The 17,603-nt window shown below is 42.4% G+C and overlaps 1 protein-coding gene across 2 annotated transcripts in view; it reads right to left on the bottom strand.

Moving 5' to 3' along the window:
* tfeb (transcription factor EB) overlaps positions 1-17,603 on the bottom strand; it is a 99,035-nt gene that overhangs the window by 59,973 nt on the left and 21,459 nt on the right. For both annotated transcript variants that reach the window (XM_055869588.1, XM_055869587.1), the window contains exon 2: positions 4,495-4,594. The gene's annotated coding sequence lies outside the window, so the exon portion shown is untranslated. The remainder of the gene's footprint in view (positions 1-4,494; positions 4,595-17,603) is intronic.

The following is a 17,603-nucleotide window of genomic DNA, read 5'->3' as shown; positions in this document are numbered from 1 at the left end:
ATTTGGAAGGTGGCGCAACAGCTTGTCACCTAAATCCCTCAAACTTTTACAGTCGCACAATTGAGAGCATCCTGTCAGGCTGTATCCCCACCTGGTATGGCAACTGCACCGCCCACAACAGCAGGGCTCTCCAGAGGGTGGTGCGGTCTGCACAACACATCACCAGGGGCAAACTACCTGCCCTCCATGACACCTACAGAACCTGATGTCACAGACAGGTCAAAAAGATCATCAAGGACAACCACCACCCGAGCCACTGCCTGTTCACCCCGCTACCATCCAGAAGGCGAGGTCAGTACAGGTGCATCAAAGCTGGGACCGAGAGACTGAAAAACAGCTTCTCTCTCTCAAGTCCATCAGACTGCTAAACAGCCAACACTAGCACAGAGAGGCTGCTGCCTACATACAGACTTGAAATCATTGGCCACTTTAATAAATTAATCACTAGTCACTTTAATAAATGCCACTTTAATAATGTTTAGATATCTTGCATTACTCATCTCATATGTACAGTTGAAGTCGGAAGTTTACATTCACTTAGGTTAGAGTCAATAAAACTTGTTTTTCAACCACTCCACAAATTTCTTGTTAACAAACTAGTTTTGGCAAGTCGGTTAGGCCATCTATTTTGTGCATGACAAGTAACTTTTCCAACAATTGTTTACAGACAGATTATTTCACTGTATCACAACTCCAGTGGGTCATAAGTTTATATACACTAAGTTGACTGTGCCTTTAAACAGCTTGGAAAATTCCAGAAAACTATATTGTGGCTTTAAAAGCTTCTGATAGACTAATTGACATCATTTGAGACAATGGGAGGTGTACCTGTGGATGTATTTCAAGGCCTACCTTCAAACTCAGTGCCTCTTTGCTTGACATCATGGGAAAATATAAAGAAATCAGCCAAAACCTCAAAAAAATGGTAGACCTCAGAAGTCTGGTTCATCCTTGGAAGCAATTTCCAAATGCCTCTAGGTACCACGCTCATCTGTACAAAGAATAGTGCGCAAGTATAAACACCATGGGACAACGCAGCCGTCATACCGCTCAGGAAGGAGACACGTTCTGTTTCCTAGAGATTAACTTACTTAGTTGTGAAAAGTACAAATCAATCCCAGAACAACAGCAAAGGACATTGTGAAGATGCTGGAGGAAACAGGTACAAACGTATCTATATCCACAGTAAAACGAGTCCTATATCGACGTAACCTGAAAGGCCGCTCAGCAAGGAAGAAGCCACTGCTCCAAAACCGCAACAAAAAGCCAGACTACGGTTTGCACATGGGGACAAAGATAGTACTTTTTGGAGAAATGTCCTCTGGTCTGATGAAACAAAAATTGAACTGTTTGGTGCTGCTGCTCCAGTTTCAACTGTTCTGCCTGCGGCTATGGAACCCTGACCTGTTCACCGGACGTGCTACCTGTCCTAGACCTGCTGTTTTCAACTCTCTAGAGACAGCAGTAGCGGTAGAGATACTCTCAATGATCGGCTATGAAAAGCCAGCTGACATTTACTCCTGAGGTGCTGACTTGTTGCACCCTCGACAACTACTATGATTATTATTATTATTATTATTTGACCATGCTGGTCATTTATGAACATCTCGGCCATGTTCTGTTATAATCTCCACCCGGCACAGCCAGAAGAGGACTGGCCACCTCTCATAGCCTGGTTCCTCTCTAGGTTTCTTCCTAGGTTTTGGCCTTTCTAGGTGCTTTGTTGCAGGAGGGACTGGTGCACTTCACAAAATAGATGGCATCATGAGGATGCATGTGGATGTGTGTGTGGATATATTGAAGCAGCATCTCAAGACATCAGTCAGGAAGCTAAAGCTTAGTCGCAAATGGGTCTTCCAAATGGCCAATGACCCCAAGCATACTTCCAAAGTTGTGGCAAAATAGCTTAAGGACAACAAAGTCAAGGTATTGGAGTGGCCATCACAAAGCCCTGACCTCAATCCTATAGAAAATGTGTGGCCTGAACTGAAAATGCATGTGCGAGCAAGGAGGCATACAAATCTGACCCAGTTACACCAGCTCTGTCAGGAGGAATTGGCCAAAGTTCACCCAACTTATTGTGGGAAGCTTGTGGAAGGCTACCCAAAACATTTGACCCAAGTTAAACATTTTGAAGGCAATGCTACCAAATACTGATTGAGTGTATGTAAACTTCTGACCCACTAGGAATGTGATGAAAGAAATAAAAGCTGAAAGAAATAAAAGCTGAAATAAATCATTCGCTCTATTATTCTGACATATCACATTCTTAAAATAAAGTGGTGATCCTAACTGACCTAAGACAGGGAATTTTTACTAGGATTAAATGTCAGGAAATGTGAAAAACTGATCTTAAATGTATTTGGCTAAGGTGTATGTAAACTTCCGACTTCAACTGTATATACTGTATTTTATACCATCTCGCCTATGCCTCTGTCATTGCTCATCCATATATTTATATGTATATATTCTTATTCCATTCCTTTAGTTAGATTTGTGTGTATTAGGAAGTTGTTGTGGAATTGTTCGATTACAGGTTAGATATTGCTGTACAGTCGGAACTAGAAGCACAAGCATTTCGCTACACTCGTAATAACATCTGCTAACCATGTGTATGTGACCAATAAAATTGTATTTGATTGCCAACATGACTAGCTAAATTACAAAAATAAATCTTAGTGTTAGGCTTTCACAATGCAATTCAGAGAAGCAGATAATTTTGGTGTGCATACTACATAGAATGTAGTCATGAGTGCATTCAGATGTGTGGTCCGCAGCAAATTTTCTTCACAATACAACAAACTCATTCTGTTCAGGACAACCCAGTGTATAACGCCATGTCATCTTTTAACTGTACATCAAACACAGTGATCATGGTCTGTTTTTATATACGGTAGCCTTAACAAACAGATATTCAGTATAATTGAATAACAAAATGCATCGGATTCACAGGTATTTGAAAATCATTATTTCTCAGTCTGAAACTTGATATGTCATTTTGAGGGATATTTCACTGAATCATATTTTTGTCACATGAGATGCAGTGTCATCCACACAGACTACTGTAGGTAGTGTAGTGAGAAACACACACCTCTGTGGTTCCCTCATTTACTCTGTGAGAGACTGTGACTGGTAAATAGCTGCCATTCACCCTCAGATCAGATACACCAAATATAACAAACACATCCATCTGATACCATAGACTGAGCAGGCCTGCATTCACTCTGTGAGAGGAGATGTGGTTTGAGAAGCATCAACCACAGAGTCCAGAGAGGGAACAGAGAGTTAAGGGGTTTCCCTACTTCTATACAGGGTCAGCTACAGGTTAGGGACAGGATTATGACCCTGAAAAGGTGAATCCAGGTGACTCCAGGCACCAGTTCCTTTAACACTGACCACTAGCTCTTCATAGGGTCCGGATGTTGTCCTGACCACATGAACTAAGCAGGAACATATCAAATGGGCGATTCCACGACAGCATGGCCCACAGCATGGCCCACACTTTAATTATTATTAGAATTAAAGTGGCCCTTTTACACCCTTGTTAGACCTACAGTAGACATGCCTCCTGTAATGATCTGTGAACAATACATGATACAGATGTTGGTGTCATTATATTCCTTATAGTGTTCTCTCAAATATGGAGTATGTCTAGATTCTGAAATACACATTTTCATGTTAATTTATTCAACAATACCCTTTTTTATTATTTTTAAAAATATACTCTTCAAAACACATCAACTTTCCATAGTGGGCTCTCTGCCAAAGTTGAATAAATTATATACATATAAAATGACATTATAGATCATTAATCAATCACAGCCCTCCTTTAGGATTGCAGCAAACCAACAGTGGAGGGAGTTGACTTTGAATCCATTTTCCCATTCACTGTGTTGGGGGTCCTCATAAAATAGATGATAACTTTTAAAGTTGTAGAGAGCCCACTAGAAATGTGATGTACTTGTAGATTATATTGCTTAAACAATATGTCTAAATATACACCAAATCAAAAAGTGTACTGTTGAAATATTCATATTAATAGTTTCAATGACGACTAAACTCAGAATATAGCAATACTCCATATTTTAAAGCACACTACTAGGAGTATAATGACACCTAGATGTTGTCTATCAGGTACAGTTCACAGATTATTGGGCCAAAAAAATTCCACTTTCATGAAAATGTTTTGTGCCAAATGTAAAAAACAATATCAAACATCCTTCCTACCAATGAAGTTTCTCTGTAAGAATTGCCAGAACAATCTGAGATACAAAAAGTAAATGGCATCGAATTGCCAGCATGGCAATTATCCATTATTAAACCAGGGAAGTCACATTCGGATAGCATCCCTTTTTGAAAATGAGCCCTGGCTCACCCTGCTTCACTCCCTCTCTGAATACAGTTTTTAACACAGAGGAACACTAAGACAAAAAAGTGAGAAACAAACAGTGAGTGACACACATACACACACACACACATACATATTTACTGTACCTCTTTGTAAGTAAAGTGGTGCTGAGAGAGTGAGAAGGGGGAGAGGGGTGCTCCTCACACTGCTCCCTACATCTCTGGACACCCTGGAGAGGCCTGGAAACTACAGACAGAAGAAAAAAAAAAAAAAAAAAATGAGATACTACAGTAGTACCTGGATGTGCACTGCTGTAACAAGGTAGTACTTTGTTATATTAGTAGGAAAGTACAGTAGCAGAAGTAACTGTTCTAGTCGGGTGGTCTGGCATCATAAGCCACTGTGAGGCAGCAGCACACATACTCAGGCTTGTAATAGAAATGACTTTCCAAAACAATTGATGCAAAAGACCGTGTGGAGGTGTGTGCGTTACAGTACATCCATTTCGTATGTGCTCACAACAATGTCAGTGAGCTAGCAGACACTGACAGAGAGCTTCATCTCCTTCATTCGCACTTGCATGTTGACTAGACCGGGCACGCGTGTGCTTGCACCATCGCTCGCATGTTGATTTTGTCTATCCACACCAGATGCGATCAGGAGACGCAGGTTGAAATATCAAAACGAACTCAACCAACTGTATTAATTTGGGGATAGGTTGAAACACATGAAAGGTTCATGGCCATTTAGCTAGCTAGCATGCTGGTGCTAGCCAATTTGTCCTGGGATATAAAAATTGGGTTGTTATTTTACCTGAAATGCACAAAGTCCTTTTTTACGGGGTCTTTGTAGAATTTTGACAATTTTGAGTCACACAAAATAGTGGTGTTCTCTACTCCAACAATTAATCCACAGATAAAAAGGTGAAACCTAGTTAGTTTCTGGTAAACGGTTATTTTTCTTCTGTGTACTTTATATGGCGGTTGGCAACCAACTTGAACCTGTTTGGGCTAGGGAGCAGCATTTTCACATTTGGATGAAAAGCGTGCCCAGAGTAAACTGCCTGCTACTCAGTCCCAGTTGCTAATATATGCATATTATTAGTATATTTGGATAGAAAACACTCTGAAGTTTCTAAAACTGTTTGAATGATGTCTGTGAGTATAACAGAACTCATATGGCAGGCGAAAACCTGAGAAAAATCCAACCAGGAAGTGGGAAATCTGAGGTTTGTAGTTTTTCAACTCTTGGCTTATCAAATAGTGTCTATGGGGTCATATTGCACTTCCTACGGCTTCCACTAGACGTCAACAGTCTAAAGAACCTTGTTTGATGCTTCTACTGTGAAGTGGGGGCGAATGAGAGGGGATTGAGTAAGGTCTCTCACCGTGCCATGAGCTGACCATGCGTGTTCACGTGAGAGTTAGCTTGAGTTCCATTGCATTTCTGAAGACAAAGGAATTCTCCGGTTGGAACATTATTGAAGATTTGTTAAAAACATACTAAAGAAATTTGACTTTGTCTGCTCCTAATGATCGCGCGTCATGAATTTGGAATACTGGGCTAAACGCGAAAACAAAAAGGTATTTGGACATAAAGATGAACTTTATCGAACAAATCAAACATTTGTGGAACTGGGATTCCTGGGAGTGCATTCTGATGAAGATCATCAAAGGTAAGTTAATATTTATAATGCTTTTTCTGACTTCTGTTGACTCTAACATGGCGGATATCTGTTTGGCTTGATTTGTTGTCTGAGTGCCGTACTCAGAGTATTGCATGGTTTGCTTTTTCCGTAAAGATTTTTTTTTAAATCTGACACAGCGGTTGCATTAAGGAGAAGTATATATTTAATTCTGTGAATAACACTTGTATCTTTTATCAATGTTTATTATGAGTATTTCTGTAAATTGATGTGGCTCTGTGAAAATTCACGGGATGTTTTGGAGGCAAAGCCAAATGTAAACTGAGGTTTTTGGATATAAATATGAACTTGATCGAACAAAACATACATGTATTGTGTAACATGTTGTCCCGGGAGTGTCATCTGATGAAGAATATCAAAGGTTACTGATTAATTTTATCTCCATTTCTGCTTTTTGTGACTCCTCTTTGGTTGGAAAATCGCTGTATGCTTTCTGTAACTAGTTGCTGACCTAACATAATTATATGTTCTGCTTTCGCTGAAAAGCGTTTTTGAAATCGGACACTGTGGTTGGATTAAAGAGAATTTTATCTTAAAATGGTGTCTAATACTTGTATGTTAGAGAAATTTGAATTATGAGATTTCTGTTGATTGAGTTTGGCGCCCTGCAATTTCATTGGCTGTTGGCGAGGGGTTCCGCTAGCGGGTGGTATGGCCAGCATGTTATCTGAAAGCAGAAGGCCGCCCGGCATGGCGGATGCTTTTTGCGACCTTATTTTCCACAAGGAGCGAAGAGGAGGAGCTAAGTATGTAAGCAAGTTACCAGGATGTTGCTTTCCCTTGTCCACGTCCTTAATGTCAGTGGAAAAGACGAGGAGAGAGACACTTTACACTGAGGTGCAGCCCGATCCATATTCAAAATCAGTCTTAGATAAAGACAAAGGAGCTACATCATCAAAACAACCATAAACACAATGTTTCCCTTCCTCATGGGCTTGGATTTCACAACTCCTAGTGAGATCAGGAGTGAAGCAACAACTTCCTCTGTTACAGCAGGCCAGGGAACAACCTGCCTGGCCTCAACCAAATCAACCGCACAAATCCTAAAACAAGGGCTATTCACATTCAGGTCAACATAAATCATGGTTTTCATCCTTCCCCTCTAATCAGGGACTAATTCAAACCTGTCACAGTAGCAGATGAGTAGACTCTGGCCTCAAGGTTCCACATCTGAATTATCTTTACTAAGCCTGTAGGCAAGGCCTTTACCATACAAATTAATCACCGTGCTTTCAGTGGACACTCGCACATTTCCATATAAATTACAGAAACTCCACTAGGCATTAGAAGATCATTTTGCCATTGGTAGAAGTAACAGTAATGGTTTGGATGCGCATAACTGAGTTCTCTTTAATAATAAACATGATCCTTCCATTTTGCATGGCAAGTTGCCCATTATACAATGAAGCCAGTCTACTCAACAAGCCACCACACAAAGCATGTATTCAAACAACCTTCTAGTGCCCAGTGACAAATTATAGCCCATTCCTTGCTCACGACCCAAAGCACCATGAGGAAATTCCAGAGTCCAGTCGTATCCACACAGAGACAATCCCACAGCGAGATGGAAACAGAGACAGATGGGGGGAAAAGATCACAACACAGGTAATCCCACATCCTTACCAGGGAGAAGGACAATCCTCAGAGCAACATATTGTCTGTTACTGTATCCCAGACACCTCTACTACACACAAGCGAGAGAGAGAGACAAGCTCTGCTAGGCTGGTTGAGCTCTTAGACGCTCTCTCTCTCTCTGGTCTCTGTTCGTGACGCTGTGCCTCTCCACTCAAAAATAGTCACAGGGACATGGTTAGTCCCTGTCCCTTCCTCCTCAAGCCAACTATGTTTCCTCTCCTATTCCTCCACTTCCCCTAGATTAAACCAGAACGCTGTCCATGGGAGAAACATGGGGGACTCAGTGTCCGGATCCTCGCGGCAGACGCCGCCTGTCAAATACACTGAATTCCCAAGGAACTCCGCTCCCATGCTCGGGAAATCCATTCCTCTTCACACACACGAGAAAGAGGGGGCAGCTCCATCTCTGACAGAGCAAGTCAGGGCCTGACACCCTCGACTCAGACTCCTGTCCACTGACACACACACTTCCACAACGATAAGAATCTCTGATAACACATGGGCAAGCTCCTGAAGACAAGCAGGTATTACATGTTTATTGCGCTTGGTATCTCCAGTTGGTTATCAGTAGAAGGTAGCAGGCCATTATGTTGTCTGTTACAGGACAGAGTGCTGTTCAAACATGTAGTCTGAAGACTGGAAATAAATGACGGCATTTTTCATCAGAGAACAGCCTAAGGAATGACATTGCAGAGACCTAAAGGCATTGCAGAGAATTAAAGGAGGGGTTGATATAGCTGGAATGATAGCAAAAGACACATTCCACCTGTACACAGGTAGGAGTTTCTCCCCAATCTGTTCAGAAAAGTTTAGCCCCATCTGCTGGCGCCACTCTGCACTCTAGGTATAACTTGACATCAGATCTAGGATCAGATTACCCTACTCCCAATACTAACTCATTAGGGTGGTGGATTAAAAAGGTAGACACAGTATGATGACGCAACTCAAATCAAATACATGGGTCAACTTCCGCAACACCTTAGAGCATTGAAGCAGGAGGCTAAACTTCTCTGTATTGTTGCCATAGCTACTACGTTGTATCGGCGTGAAACGCACACGTGCACATACTCTGTGTGAGAACAAAGTCTTGCATTGCACTCATCTCAATATCTACAGTGCTGTACGTTGCAATGTCATCTCACTGAGTCTACCTTTAACATCTTACCCTGTATCAGTAGTTACAGGTGCACTATTTTCCACCAATATTTCACCTAATTTCAGTTTGTGACACAAAACAAACAAGTATAGTGTATAGAATCATCAAGAACTCTAAACCGCAGTGAAATAAATATATTTTCCATAACCCCACCCCAAAAAATATTTCAGCTGTTTGAAGTTGGTGTGCAAAACCAAAAGTCAGACACAAAATCAAAAAACTTAAGCATGGGACACATAGAACAGATATACCGCTCCTTAGGCTTGCTTTCAATGAGAAAGAAATATGAGTTATAGATCTGTCAATGTGAATTTGGTCAGGTCGCCCAAAAAGTTACATATTGCAGCTTTAAGGGCAGCTTCCATCTACCTCCCATTCTTATTCTGCCCCTTTAAGAGATCATATCCTGTTCTCTGAATCAAATCAAATTTTATTTGTCACATACACATGGTTAGCAGATGTTAATGCAAGTGTAGCGAAATGCTTGTGCTTCTAGTTCCGACAATGCAGTAATAACCAACGAGTAATCTAACCTAACAATTTCACAACTACTACCTTATACACACACACAAGTGTAAAGGGATAAAGAATATGTACATAAAGATATATGAATGAGTGATGGTACAGAACGGCATAGGCAAGATGCAGTAGATGGTATCGAGTACAGTGTATACATATGAGATGAGTAATGTAGGGTATGTAAACATAAAAGTGCATAGTTTAAAGTGGCTAGTGATATTTTTTAACAATTTCCATCAATTTCCATTATTAAAGTGAGCTGGAGTTGAGTCAGTATGTTGGCAGCAGCCACTGGATGTTAGTGATGGCTGTTTAACAGTCTGATGGCCTTGAGATTGAAAAACAGCTTCTGTCTCTCGGTCCCTGCTTTGATGCACCTGTACTGACCTCGCCTTCTGGATGGTAGCGGGGTGAACAGGCAGTGGCTCAAGTGGTTGTTGTCCTTGATGATCTTTATGGCTTTCCTGTGACATCGGATGGTGTAGGTGTCCTGTATGGCAGGTAGTTTGCCCCCAGTGATGTGTTGTGCAGATCTCACTACCCTCTGGAGAGCCTTACGGTTGTGGGCAGAGCAGTTGCCGTACCAGGCGGTGATACAGCCCGACAGGATGCTCTCGATTGTGCATCTGTAGAAGTTTGTGAGTGCTTTTGGTGACAAGCCGAATTTCTTCAGCCTCCTGAGGTTGAAGAGGCGCTGCTGCGCCTTCTTCACAACGCTGTCTGTGTGGGTGGACCAATTCAGTTTGTCCGTGATGTGTACGCAGAGGAACTTAAAACTTACTACCCTCTCCACTACTGTCCCGTCGATGTGGATAGGGGGGTACTCCCTCTACTGTTTCCTGAAGTCCACAATCATCTCCTTTGTTTTGTTGACGTTGAGTGTGAGGTTATTTTCCTATCACCACACTCCGAGGGCCCTCACCTCCTCCCTGTAGGCCGTCTCGTCGTTGTTGGTAATCAAGCCTACCACTGTAGTGTCGTCCGCAAACTTGATGATTGAGTTGGAGGCGTGCATGGCCACGCAGTCGTGGGTGAACAGGGAGTACAGGAGAGGGCTCAGAACGCACCCTTGTGGGTTTTGAGGATCAGCGGGGTTGGAGATGTTACCTACCCTCACCACCTGGGGGCAGCCCGTCAGGAAGTCCAGTACCCAGTTGCACAGGGCGGGGTCGAGACCCAGGGTCTCGAATTTGATGACGAGTTTGGAGGGTACTATGGTGTTAAATGCTGAGCTGTAGTCGATGAACATTCTCACATAGGTATTCCTCTTGTCCAGATGGGTTTGGGCAGTGTGCAGTGTGGTTGCAATTGCGTCGTCTGTGGACCTATTGGGGCGGTAAACAAATTGGAGTGGGTCTAGGGTGTCAGGTAGGGTGGAGGTGATATGGTCCTTGACTAGTCTCTCAAAGCACTTCATGATGACAGAAGTGAGTGCTACGGGGCGGTAGTCGTTTAGCTCAGTTACCTTAGCTTTCTTGGGAACAGGAACAATGGTGGCCCTCTTGAAGCATGTGGGAACAGCAGACTGGGATAAGGATTAATTGAATATGTCCGTAAACACACTGGGCCTGCAGCCTTGCGAGGGTTAACACATTTAAATGTTTTACTCACGTCGGCTGCAGGTTTTGGTAGCGGGCCGTGTCAGTGGCACTGTATTGTCCTCAAAGCGAGCAAAGAAGTTATTTAGTCTGTCTGGGAGCAAGACATCCTGGTCTGCAACTTCTTTTTGTAATCCGTGATTGACGGTAGACCCTGCCACATACCTCGTGTCTGAGCCGTTGAATTGCAACTCTACTTTGTCTCTATACTGACGCTTAGCTTGTTTGAATCAGGTCTGGGACAGATGGGTGACAGTGTCTCGACAGCCTAACCCCAGAGAGGGAATTCACTCCCCAGTCCCACCTCCAATATGATAGCCCAAGTGGGGTGAAGCTCTGGCACAAAATGGCCACCGTGGAACACCCAGGTCTGATAGGCTGTGCCCCTGGGGGTCTCTTTTTCCAAACCCTCTGATTAGATCTCTGTACCAACCTCTGATAGAGGCCCTGACAGGTTCATCCTACAGAGGAGAAAAGCCATTTCCTCATGTAGTAGTAGAAAGTGTGAGGTTCTCTTTACCAGAAACCAGGCTTGAAAACAACTGACTCACTAACACACACCAACCCTTTGACTGGGTCACATGGCTCATGTTTACAAACATCACAGGTCATGTGATCACTCAAAAGGATGACCAGACAAAACAAATCAAGACAACAAAACCCCCCAAAAAACTTTAGGTGTTAGTATATGGAAGACAGTGGGCTTGTTCGACATTGCAGCCGGCATCGCAGGTGACTCACAACAGACTGATCTACAATTCACTTGGCATTATAAAGAACTCTTAAATTATGATTTGTAGATCAATCATTCAGTCCCAATTTGCCCACAATGCATCACAGATTTGATGATCTAGAACAGGGCCAGCTAACTCATCTTAGATTATGGCTGTTACTACTGATAACCAAGGTAATACCACGTATTGATAATCACAGTGAGAGGAGGTTAAATTGGAAAGTTGCTTATTGGTAGAAGGGAAGAATTTCCTGAACATCCTGTGGTCATTCTTATCTCACCTAGCCTGATAAGATACTTTTGTTAATGCCTTCAGCATTCACTAAATATATATCCAAACAGAATCTTTGTGGTTTGGCTGAAACATTGTTGTTGTATGCATGTCCTGGATATGTGGACTGACACAGGAACAGCATGCTGAACATAGGTTCATTCTAGAGAGGTCATGACCTTTTCAGTACAACACACCTTAATTAAGGAAACTCAAAATTAAACAAGGTTTACAATTCTGCAAATTCTCTGGGCTGTTACTGGTCAATATTTCCCTTCTTAGAGTATTATCAAGTTATGTCTTCTAGTTATACAATAAATGTTTATCCTAATGCTTATTGGTTGGAATTGTGATGATCAAACTATCTTACTCCACAGTGTGGTTCTGGGGACCATTGTGGACAGTGTTGTTTTTGTGTTGAGCATATTGATTGTTTGGTCAGTGTGTTTTAGATTGTGGTCTTTCACCAATCAGGATCTTCCCTAGGGTGACACAGCCACATCACTCTGTAGAGCAGGCATGGGCAACGTAAGGCACGTGTGCCAAGGCTGGCACGCCAAGCAATTTGATAAAAATAAGTGAAATTGGCTACTAAATGACTACTGCTTTGAATTTCACACTATTTGTTAAAATATTCCTTAGGCCTATAGTATGTGTGAAGATAATGCGTCTTGGGTATTATTAAAAATACTGAGTCAAGAAGGGGAGTGTGGCTAAAATGCACAAGGCAAGTCTCTCTCCAGAATGCGCTCTCTCACGCCAATTCAAGCACATTCATTGTTTCATAACTTAATTGTGGGAATTTTTTGCCCTTTGATTGTTAGCGTCTATAAATTCCCAACGACATATATCAAGAGTAGTACATTTACCGTTAATCCCCATCATTTCTAATATACAATGTTATTACAGTAATTTCTGTTAATGCATTCAATATACTATTCTAACAGTCGTTTACTGTTCTAATTGTCGGAATTGACACATTGTTTGCTGAGCCCACAAACTAGGCTACACTCGTGAGAAACAAGGTTCGGCTTGTTTCATTCCACTTACGAGTTTTGTCAATTTATTCATTGTCTTGTTTGGAGTGCACCGGATTACGTATAGAAGTAAGCCTAGGCTATCTGGCACACGCACAAATGTATAAAATGTGCCCATTTTGAGATGTTGGATGGTATTTCTGATCGTCTCAACTCACCACCACTAATGAGCAGTGGAGCTTCTCACCGTCATTTTCTCACCTCAAACAGCAAGTAAACAAAGCCTGTTTTTATTGTACAGTCGTGACCAAAAGTTGAGAATAACCAATGTTTATTTCCACAAAGTCTGCTGCCTCAGTGTCTTTAGATATTTTTGTCAGATGTTACTATGGAATACTAAAGTATAATTACAAGCATTTCATAAGTGTCAAAGTCTTTTATTGACAATTACATGAAGTTGATGCAAAGAGTCAATATTTGCAGTGTTGACCCTTCTTTTTCAAGACCTCTGCAATCCGCCCTGGCATGCTGTCAATTAACTTCTGGGCCACATCCTGACTGATGGCAGCCATTCTTGCATAATCAATGCTTGGAGTTTGTGGGTTTTTGCTTGTCCACTCGCCTCTTGAGGATTGACCAATTTCTCAATGGGATTAAGGTCTGGGGAGTTTCCTGGTCATGGACCCAAAATATCGATGTTTTACTCCGAGCCACTTAGTTAGCACTTTTGCCTTATGGTAAGGTGCTCCATCGTGCTGGAAAAGGCATTGTTCGTCACCAAACTGTTCCTGGATGGTTGGGAGAAGTTGCTCTCGAAGGAAGTGTTGGTACCATTCTTTATTCATGGCGGTTCTTAGGCAGAATTGTGAGTGAGCCCACTCCCTTGACTGAGAAGCAAACCCATACATGAATGGTCTCAGGATGCTTTACTGTTGGCATGACACAGGACTGATGGTAGCGCTCACCTTGTCTTCTCCGGACAAGCTTGTTACGGATGCCCCAAACAATCGGAAAGGGGATTCAGAGAAAATGACTTTACCCCAGTCCTCAGCAGTCCAATCCCTGTACCTTTTGCAGAATATCAGTCTGTCCCTGATGTTTTTCCTGGAGAGAAGTGGCTTCTTTGCTGCCCTTCTTGACACCAGGCCATTCTCCAAAAGTCTTTGCCTCACTGTGTGTGCAGATGCACTCACACCCCAATCCCGCAGCTGGATCAACTTTAGGAGACGGTCCTGGCGCTTGCTGGACTTTCTTGGGCGCCCTGAAGCCTTCTTCATAACAATTGAACCGCTCTCCTTGAAGTTCTTGATGATCTGATAAATGGTTGATTTAGGTGCAATGTTACTGGCAGCAATATCCTTGCCTGTGAAGCCCTTTTTGTGCAAAGCAATGATGATGGCACGTGTTTCCTTGCAGGTAACCATGGTTGACAGAGGAAGAACAATGATTCCAAGCACCACCCTCCTTTTGAAGCTTCCAGTCTGTTATTCAAACTCAATCAGCATGACAGAGTGATCTCCAGCCTTGTCCTCGTCAACACTCACACCTGTGTTAACGAGAGAATCACTGACATGATGTCAGCTGGTCCTTTTTTGGCAGGGCTGAAATGCTGTGGAAATGTTTTGGGGGGATTCATTTCATTTGCATGGCAAAGAGGGACTTTGCAATTAATTGCAATTCATCTTATCACTCTTCATAACATTCTGGAGTATATGCAAATTGCCATCATACAAACTGAGGCAGCAGACTTTGTGAAAATTAATATTTGTGTAATTCTCAACTTTTGGCCATGACTGTACATCCATTGAGAATGACAATTGTTTGTCAATCAATATATGACAAATCATTCCAGCTCTCTCCCTTATGATAACCACCGAGCCTTGGCATGAAAGGGAAAAATGTCATGGTCTCTAATGTCTGATCCAGTGGAAACGTAATATAATTCCTGATTACTTCTCCCTACCGCATATACAGCTGTGTCTGTCCAGAGCTCACTGGCACGGGAAACTCTGAGCCCAGAATAGTTCCTACAATTTTGCTAGCAAGAGCTTCGGGCCGGACCCAGTTGATTCAATGTTTCAAGTTTGTTATAGACAGCTGGGGTAGAGAGATGAATGCAACTGAAAGAACATGAACAAATAGCCATGCATAGCCTATATGATTCGTAAGACATTTATTTTGATCAGGATATTTTCTAACTGCACTGTTTTTATTTGTTGGCTTCATGTAGGCTCTTTTTACCTAGTTGGTAATATAAAAGTTACTTGCATTGGTACAGTGCATTCGGAAAGTATTCAGAACCCTTGACTTTTTCCACATTTTGTTACGTTACAGCCTTATTCTAAAATTGATTCAATAGTCCCCCCCCCCCCCCCCCCCCCCCCCCCCCCGTCAATCTACACACAATACCCCATAATGACAAAGCAAAAACCTTTTCCCCGGTCTGAGGTCCTGAGTGCTCTGGAGCAGGTTCTCGTCAAGGACCTCTGTACTTTGTTCCGTTCATCTTTCCCTCGATCCTGACTAGTCTCCCAGTTCCGGACACTGAAAAACATCCCCACAGCATGATTCTGCAATCACCTTGCTTCACCGTAGGGATAGTGCCAGACTTCCTCCAGACATGACACTTGGCACTCAGGCCAAAGAGTTTAATCTTAGTTTCGTCAGACTAGAGATTCATGTTTTTCATGGTCTGTGTCGTTTACGTGCCTTTTGGCACCTAACACTGTCAGAGTGACCATTGGGTTCTTTGTCATCTCCCTGACTAAGGCCCTCTCTCTCTCGATTGCTCAGTTTGGCTGGGGGGCCAGCTCTGGGATGAGTCTTGGTGGTTACAAACTTCTTCCATTTAAGAATGATGGAGGCCACTGTGTTCTTGTGGACCTTCAATGCTGCAGAAATGTTTTGGTACCCTTCCCTGGATCTGTGCCTATACAAACTTCTGTCTCGGAGCTCTAGGGACAATTCTTTCGACCTCATGGCTTGGTTTTCGCTCTGACATGCACCGTCAACTGTGGGACCTTATATAGTCAGGTGTGCCTTTCCAAATCATGACTAATCAATTGAATTTAACACAGGTGGAGTCCAATCAAATTGTAGAAACATCAAGGATGAGCAATGAAAACAGGATGCACCTGAGCTCAATGTCAAGTCTCATAGCAAAGGGTCTGCATACTTATGTAAATGTGATATTTCCGTTTTTTGTAATACATTTGCAAAAATGTCTAAAAATCTGTTTTCGTTTCGTCATTATGGAGTATTGTGTGTAGATTGATGACGGGAAAAATAAATATTTAAGCAATTTTAGAATAAGGCTTTAACGTGACAAAATGTGGGAAAGGAGTCTGAATACTTTCAGAATGCACTGTATTAGGCTAATCTCTAGGTTCTTTAGCTGCCAATGGCTCACAGTAGATTTGTATCATTTTAATTTAGATTAATCACATGACAATGATTTAGATACAAAGACGCTATTATCATTTAAAAAAAATAACTGTTCCACGAAATGTGAGCATAAAAACCATAACTGGCACGAAGATCGGTAGAAATGCTAGGATAAATTGTAAATTGGCACTCCACATGAAAAAGGTTGCAGACCCCTGCTGTAGGGTGAGAGAGACGAGAAATTCAGCAAGCTGATTTTGTTTGGCTTTTGTTAGAGAGAAGCTTGTTGTGCTTCAAAAAGGGCCAGCTGTGTTTCTCTTCTCTCACCTCTCTGCTCTTTCCATTCCAACCCACTGGACATATTCAGACACATCAACATCAGGGGTGAGGAGACACAGAACATGACTGAGGCATGGGTCTCACATTCATCTGTGCTAACAAGGCCTTGTTTGCAAACACACTGTGGCATCTTTAATAGCCTGATAAAGACTTCAGTGTATTGAGTGTTATTTTGGGTCACGGCAGGCTCGCCTGCTGATTGGCTAGAGGAGCAGCTGCCTGCTGGATGCTGTTGACCAATCGCTGAGCTCATGTGTGGGAGGGTAGTCTGACCAACAAAGCCTTGCACTCCTGACAATGGCCCATGGAGAGGAGGCCGGGCCCATAAAAAAAAACACACGCAGGAACCTGACATTCAGCCCTCACCAGATCCTGTTAGAGAAAGAGGGAAGTGCAGATGACTTGTGCATGTTGAGAGATGTTAATCAGTGTGGGGTTGTGTAGGGTGGAGGGCCTTAACAACAGCCGTGTGTATCTGTGTTTCCTCTCTCCACTGGGCTGATGGGAGAAGCACTGCTGTCAATAAGAGAGACTCGTGAGAGGGCCATAGAGGGAACAGAATGAATAGTCACAACGGACACTTCTAAATTCTACAGGATTCTTTACAGACCAATAAATAGAGCGCTCATTTCACACTGTTGCAGGTGTGCCAGAACAGAGAGGCAGAGGCCTCGGAGGGATGGTTGGATAAGGAAAGCAATCTTTAAAAGATCATTCCAATATGGCCACTGTGCATGTGTGCCCGTTTGTGTAGACACTCATACGCAGTGGTGTAAAATACTTAAGTCGTTTTTGTGGTATCTGTACCAAATTTTAATGTTAATATTTTTGACTACTTTTACTTCACTACATTCCCAAAGAAAAGTATGTACTTTTTACTCCATACATTTTCTCTGACACCCAAAAGTACACGTTACATTTTCAATACTTAGCAGGAC

Source organism: Salvelinus fontinalis, chromosome 18, assembly GCF_029448725.1.
Source record: "Salvelinus fontinalis isolate EN_2023a chromosome 18, ASM2944872v1, whole genome shotgun sequence".
NCBI classification, from domain to species: Eukaryota; Metazoa; Chordata; class Actinopteri; order Salmoniformes; family Salmonidae; genus Salvelinus; species Salvelinus fontinalis.
This window is presented reverse-complemented; position numbering and strand designations above follow the sequence as displayed.